Source organism: Dendrobates tinctorius, unplaced genomic scaffold, assembly GCF_039654945.1.
Source record: "Dendrobates tinctorius isolate UK_male_01 unplaced genomic scaffold, ASM3965494v1 ptg000243l, whole genome shotgun sequence".
In the NCBI taxonomy this organism is placed as follows: domain Eukaryota; kingdom Metazoa; phylum Chordata; class Amphibia; order Anura; family Dendrobatidae; genus Dendrobates; species Dendrobates tinctorius.
This window is the reverse complement of record NW_027361910.1, coordinates 641,752-649,678: the sequence shown is the minus strand read 5'-3', so window position 1 is coordinate 649,678 and position 7,927 is coordinate 641,752.

Below are 7,927 nucleotides of genomic sequence, written 5' to 3'. Positions count from 1 at the left end.
TTTTTGATAAGAGAGAGGCCGAGACTCTTCCTCCGCACCGCCCCTACGATTGCCCTATTGAGCTCGTTCCAGGTACCACTCCTCCTCGTCGAAGGATTTATCCTCTCTCCTCGGTAGAGACCCAAACCATGTCTGAATACATCCAAGACAACCTGGCCCGAGGCTTCATTCGGAAGTCTTCGTCCCCTGCAGGAGCAGGCTTCTTTTTCGTAAAGAAAAAGGATGGGTCTCTGCGTCCGTGCATCGATTATCGAGGCCTAAATCGTATCACGGTGAAGAACAAATATCCACTGCACCTCATCTCTGAGCTCTTTGATCGCTTGAGGGGTGCGCGTGTGTTTACGAAGCTTGATCTACGAGGGGCCTATTATTTGGTGTGCATACGCTCTGGGGACGAGTGGAAGACTGCGTTCAACACGCATGACGGACACTACGAGTATTTAGTTATGCCATTTGGTCTTTGCAACGCACCTGCAGTATTCCAGGAACTCGTTAATGATGTCTTTCGAGATCTCCTCTACTCCTGTGTCGTAGTCTACCTTGACGACATCTTGGTCTTCTCCCCCGATCTGGCCACACATCACCGAGACGTTCACCAAGTCCTCCAACGTCTCAGAGAGAACCATCTTTTTGCCAAGTTGGAGAAGTGCCTCTTTGAGCAAACCTCATTGCCTTTTCTTGGATACATTGTCTCGAACTCGGGGTTAGAGATGGACCCTGAGAAAGTTTCAGCAGTTCTCAATTGGCCACATCCCCTCAGAGTAAAGGCAATTCAGCGGTTTTTGGGTTTTGCCAATTATTATAGGCAATTTATCCCCCACTTCTCTTCGTTGACTAAACCTATCTCGGCTCTCGTCCGCAAGGGAGCTAATCCCAATCATTGGTCCTCTGATGCAAACGCCGCTTTTGAAGCTCTGAAACAAGAGTTTGTGAAGTCTCCAGTACTGCATCACCCGGATACCTGCAGGCCGTTCATTCTCGAGGTGGACGCATCCTTGGTGGGAGCAGGAGCAGTTCTTCTGCAGAAATCATCCTCTGGCTGTGCTCTCACCTGCGGGTTCTTTTCTAAGGCCTTCTCCGCTCCGGAACGTAACTATGCTGTAGGAAATAGAGAGCTCCTGGCCATAAAAATGGCTCTCGAAGAGTGGCGCCATCTCCTCGAGGGGGCCCTTCACCCGTTCATCATTTTTACGGATCACAAAAATTTGGCCTACCTTCAGTCCGCCCAAAGGCTCAACCCACGGCAGGCCAGATGGTCATTGTTTTTCGAACGCTTTGACTTCGAACTCCACTTCCGACCTGGGGATAAGAACATCAAGGCAGATGCCCTATCACGGTCATTCCTGTCGGTGGATAAGGAGGAGGGTCCAGCACATCTCATCGACCCCGCCAAAATCCGTACCGTAGCACCACTAAGCCTGGTCTCCCCGCCATCAGGTAAAACCTTTGTTCGAAGTGGAGATAGACTGAAGGTTCAATGTTGGAGTCACTCGTCAAAAGTTTCTGGACATTCGGGGGTTAAAAAGACTCTCGCGCTCTTCTCCTGCCATTATTGGTGGCCTTCGCTTCACAGAGACGTCCAGGATTTCATCGCCTCCTGTCCTTCTTGTGCCCGGAACAAAGTCCCTCGACACCTTCCTTCAGGACTCCTACATCCGTTAGCCGTGCCTGCCCGTCCATGGACTCATATCGCTATGGATTTCGTCACTGATTTGCCTCCCTCTTCGAGATGTACGGTTATATTGGTGGTCGTGGACCGATTTTCCAAGATGGCCCACTTCATCGCACTACCTGGTCTGCCTACTGCTCCCGAGTTGGCAAAGATCTTCCTGCTCCATGTTTTTCGTCTCCATGGTTTCCCTCTGCATATCATCTCGGATCGAGGAGTCCAGTTTACCTCCCGTTTTTGGCGAGCTCTCTGCGGATTGCTGATGATAACTCTGGATTTTTCCTCAGCCTACCACCCCCAGTCTAATGGTCAGGTGGAGCGGGTCAATCAGGCACTGACATCCTACCTTCGGCATTTTTCCAGTGCTCACCAAGATGACTGGGTCTCTCTTCTTCCTTGGGCAGAATTCGCCTATAACAACCATCCAAGTGAAACTTCCTCTAAATCTCCCTTTTTTGTGGTTTTTGGTCAACACCCCGGCATTCCCCTTCCTGTGTCCCCTACCTCGGGTGTACCGGCAGCGGACTCCTTGTCTGTAGACTTCTCTCAGATTTGGAGGGAGACCAAAAAAGCCCTTGAGAGTGCTAGCCTCAGGATGAAGAGGTACGCCGACAAAAAACGGCTTGACGCTCCTCCGTATTGCCCTGTGGATAGAGTTTGGCTATCTTCTCGGTATATCAGGTTGAAAATCCCCTCCTACAAATTAGGTCCACGTTACATTGGTCCCTTTGAGGTCTTGAGTCGCATCAACGACGTGGCCTACAAATTGAGATTGGCCACCTCACTAAAGATTCCCAATGTCTTTCATGTATCTCTCCTAAAACCGGCAGTATTTAACCACTTCCACTCAGTGCCTCCTCAAACCTCCCAACCGTGTACTTCGGATAACACCTTTGAGGTGCGGGATATATTGGCAATGAAGACTGTAAGGGGAAAAACTCTGTTTTTGATTGATTGGAAAGGTTTCGGTCCCGAGGAGAGATCGTGGGAACCCCAGGAGAATATTGATGCTCCTCGCATCATGTGAGGATTTCTCACCAGCGTTAGGAGGAGGGGGCATAAAGGGGGGGTACTGTCACGGCTCCAGCCCTTACCTCTTCCCCTGCGCGCACCTCCCGGCGCGCTCCTGCTCTCTGCCGCGTCCCCGCACCCGGCCTCCGGTTCCCTCGGCGTCGGGCACCTGCGCACTGCCGTCCTCCTGCCGCGCAGCCTCCTGGGTAGTGTGACGCGCATGGCCCCGCCTCCAACATGGCGGCACCCATCGCTACTTATGGCCGGCGTCTGGACTGGTAAGACGCCTGTCTACGATTTCGGTGACGCTGTCTCTTGGCAGTGGTCTCTGTGTTTCAGGTCCTCCATCCTAACGCTTCGGTCTGTGCTGTCCTCTGTGTCTCTGCTTGTCTTCCTTGCCGCTGCTAGTGCTGCCTCTGATTTCTCTTCCCCTGTTCACCAGCCTTTCCTTGCCTCCTTGGGTCCTAGTAGCCTCCCTGTCCTGCTCCGTCCGTCCTTCCCTCTGATCTTCCCTGCTTGTCTGCCTTGCCGTACGCTCGGTGTTATATCTGTGCTTCCTCTTTTGCAGTCTCCGGCCCTAGCCACCCGCTGCGCTCCGGTCCTGCTTCCTGCCCATTATCCGCGGTCTCTGTGGTCCTCTGTGCTCTCTCGTCGGACCTGCCTGTGCCTCCACTCCAGTCTTAAGCCCCAGTCGTCCCTTTGGTTCCGGCTGTCGCGGTTCCATCCCCTGGGGGTCTGCCCCTAACACTCCCTGTATAGGGGGTGGTCCTCACCTGGGTGCTCGCCCTCGGGAGCTCTGGAGCTGTGACCCAGAGGGTCCACTTCCGGGTTGCTCCTCCTTCCCTCTCTGCTACAGCAACCGTAACAATAGGCCATGTTGTTAATGCGTCCAAGAATCTCAAAGGGGCCGATGTACTAGGGACCCAGCTTGTAGGAAGGGATTTTCAAGCGGAAAACAGCCAGCCAGACTTTGTCTCCAGGACGGTATGGTGGAAGATCCCTCCGCCTCTTGTCGGCATGCCTCTTCATCCGGAGAGCGGCCTGTACGAGGGCCTCCTTGGTCTTCCTCCAGACTTGGGCAAATTCTTGGGAGAGTGCATCGGCAGCAGGGACGCCAGAGGATGAAGATATAGGAAGAGGTACACCTGGGTTCTGACCATAGACCACAACAAACGGGGATCGGGTGGTAGATTAATTAGAATGGTTATTATGGGCGAACTCTGCCCAGGGAAGGAGATCTACCCAATTATCTTGATGTGCGTTGGCGAAGTTGCGTAGGTAGGAGGTCAAAACTTGGTTGACTCGTTCGACTTGCCCGTTGGTCTGTGGGTGATATGCCGAAGAGAAATCCAGAGATATGCCCAAGAGTTTGCAGAGCGCTCTCCAGAAGCGGGAGGTAAACTGTACCCCGCGATCCGACACGATCCGTTGAGGGAGCCCATGTAGTCTGAAAATTTGATGAATGAAGATCTTGGCCAATTCAGGGGCCATGGGTAAGCCACGCAATGGAACGAAATGAGCCATCTTGAAAAATTTATCTACTACCACCAAAATAGTTGTGCATTCGGAGGAGCGAGGTAAATCAGTAACAAAATCCATGGCAATATGTTGCCACGGAGCTTCGGGGACAGGCAACGGATGTAGGAGGCCAGAGGGCAACCTTCAGGGTACCTTGTTTCTTGCACAGGTCGGACAGGAGGCTACAAAGTCCAACACATCTTGACGGAGAGAAGGCCACCAATAATAGCGGGAGAGAAGAGCGAGAGTCCTCTTGGTGCCAACATGTCCTGCAATCTTGGAGGAGTGACCCCAGCGCAGCACTTCTACCCTTTTTTCTTGCGGGACGATGGTCTTGCCCGGCGGGACAGGGTGAAGACTCACGGGGCTACCGTGATAACTTTGGCAGGATCGATGACATAAGACGGAACCTCCTCTACTTCGGAAGACTGCAGGGACCGGGACAGCGGATCAGCCTTAGTATTTTTGTCACCAGGTCGGAAATGGAGCTCGAAGTTGAAGCGAGAGAAGAACAATGACCACCTGGCTTGTCTGGAGTTAAGTCTTTGAGCCGACTGGAGGTAGGCTAAGTTATTGTGGTCAGTAAATATCAAAAAGGAATGGACAGCCCCTTCCAAGAGATAGCGCCACTCCCCCAACGCCATCTTGATGGCTAGCAGTTCTCGATCTCCAATCGTGTAATTGCATTCTGTGGGGGAGAACGACTTGGAGAAGAACCCGCAAGGAGCCAAGCGTCCGGTGGGCATCCTCTGGGAGAGGATCGCCCCAGCCCCCGTGGAGGAGGCGTCCACCTCCAGGACGAAGGGTCTGCTGACCACTGGTTGATGCAAAACTGGAGCTGTGGTGAAGGCCTGCTTCAGGGCGAGAATGGCGTCCTCAGCTTCCAATGGCCAGATGTTGGGTCTTGCTCCCTTCCAGGTAAGGGCAGCAATAGGCTTGGTTAAAGAGGAGAAGCAAGGGATGAATTGCCTATAATAATTTGCAAAGCCCAAGAATCGCTGGATGGCTTTCACCCTGACAGGATGCGGCCATTTGAGCACAGCGGACAATTTCTCTGGATCCATCTGCAGCCTAGAATCCGTGATGATATACCCCAGGAAGCGTAAGGAGGTCTGCTCAAACAGGCATTTCTCTATTTTGGCATAGAGTCGATTGTCCTGTAGGCGTTGCAAGACTAGGCGCACACTCCTTCTGGGGGAAGGCAGGTCGGGTGAAAAGATGAGAATGTCATCTAGGTATACCACGAGACATGAGTAGAGAAGATCCCTGAATACTTCATTAACAAATTCTTGGAAGACTGCCGGAGCATTACAAAGTCCAAAGGCCATGACCAAATATTCATAATGGCCATCTTGCGTGTTGAAGGCGGTCTTCCACTCGTCTCCGGCACATATTCGGACCAAATTGTAGGCCCTCCGGAGATCGAGCTAAGTGAAGATCCGGGCCCCACGCAGGCGGTCAAAAAGCTCGGGAATGAGTGGTAGAGGATACCTGTTCTTGACAGTGATGTTGTTTAAGCCTCGGTAGTCGATGCAGGGTCGAAGGGATCCATCCTTCTTCCGAACAAAGAAAAACCCCGCACCTGCTGGGAAAGATGATTTCCAGATGAAGCCCTTGGCCAAGTTCTCCCGGATGTACTCCGACATGGCTGAAGTTTCTGCCGGGGACAGCGGATAGGTTCTCCCCCTGGGAGGGGTGGCTCCAGGAACCAGCTCGATGGGGCAGTCATAGGCCCGAAGAGGAGGAAGGGTCTCAGCCTCCTTCTTGTTGAAGACATCCGCAAAGGAATGATAGGCCTTGGGAAGCCCTGGTAGATCCACAGGTGCTTGGTGCAGACTAGAGCGGATGACTGGCAGCAGACAGCGTTCGTGGCACGAGTGACCCCAGCGAAGGACTTCCCCTGAGCGCCAATCCAGGACTGGCTCATGCAGCCTGAGCCAGGGCAAACCCAGGAGCAGGGCGTGGGACAGATTGGACAAAACATAAAAAGCAATTTTTCCCCGGTGCAGGGTTCCGATCTGCATCTCCAACTCAAGAGTAACCATGGTAATGGACGCAGGTAACGGTTTGCCATTCACAGAAGAGATCATACGTGGTTCTTCAAGGGTGACAACTGGAATCCGGAACTTGTCAACTTCTTCCAACCGAATGAAGTTGCCAGCCGCACCCGAGTCCACATACACCTCCACAGATCTACGCTCCCGACCTAGGATAATTAATGCTGAGACAGTAAGGGGTAGAGAGGAAACAGAGTTACCTAGGGAGGCCTCTCTTACCTGGCCTAGGTGGAGGAGTTTCCCGGTCTCTCCGGACAGGAACGTAGAAAGTGATTGGCTCCACCACAATAGAGGCATAACCCTTGCGCAAGTCTCTCTCTGCGCCGCAGCTCAGACAACTTCACGCGGTCCACCTGCATGGGCTCCGGGGCAGCACTACTGGGAGGCTTGGTGGGACGTGGACTAAAAACCGGATTAAACCTAGAGGGCCCTCTCTCTCTGACCAACTCGCAAGAGCGTTCCTGGAACCATAGGTCAATACGTGTGGCCAGAGATATAAGGTCCTCTAATGCAGTGGGGGTGTCCCTACCAGCAAGCTCGTCTTTGATTTTACTCGAAAGACCCCTCCAAAAGGCCCCTACCAAAACCTCATTATTCCATCCCAGCTCCGAGGATAGTGTTCTGAAACGAATGGCATACTGTCCCACTGTATGAGTTCCCTGACGGAGGTTAAAAAGGGACTCAGTGGTGGAAGCCAAGCGCCCTGGTTCATCAAAACCCGGCGGACGGTGTCCATGAAGTTTTGTATGCTGGACACAACTGGGTCATCCCGCTCCCATAGAGGATTCACCCACGCCAAGGCCTCCCCCTCAAGATGGGACACTATAAATGCCACCTTGGCGCGATCAGACGGGTACTGCTGGGGCAAAAGCTCGAAATGTAAGCGGCATTGGCTGAGGAACCCCCGACACAATTTAGGATCTCCGTTATACCTAGGAGGCTTACCCAAATGTGGCGGCGGGTGAGGGACTAAGTCACGACACAGGGCAGAGGCCCTGGCAGAGGACTGAAGGGAGAGTAACCGATCATCAACAGAAGCCATATAACTAAGGATATGGGACTGTGTGTCACGCTGCTGCGCGAGCTCCTGCTGGAGTCCCGCCAGCAGGGGGGCACTCCCGGGATCGGAGGATTGCATGGCGGACAACCGGGTGTCCATGGATTTCATAAAGGCCATAATCCGGGTTTGGTTTTCCCGCAAAAAGAGTAATTCTTTTTGGGCCGCGGCCGAGGCACCAGCGGGGTCCATGGCCTGATTATACTGTGATGAGTTGCGAGAGTGGACCCTCCAGGTCACGGCACCGAAGCTCCCAGGGGCGAGCTGACCAGGTGGTGCCGTCCACTATACAGGGACCGTTAGGAGCAGGCCAGAGGGAGTCGGATACCGCGACAGCTGATACCAAGAGGGACGGCTCCATGTGAACGGGATTGCCTAACCGGCCTGGGGAAATGAGGCTAGCAAGGCGGAGGCTAAGACAGGCAGAAAGGAATACGGATGTGGAGGTGCAGGGGACTAAGCTGGAGGACACATCAAGCAGGGATCAGGGGCAACCAGAGGCAGGGGCGATCGGAGTCAGGAACAAGCGGAGTCAAGAATGACCGGAGTCAGGAGTGACCGGAGTCAGGAGTGACCGGAGTCAGGAGCGACCAGAGTCGTGGCGACTGGAGTCAG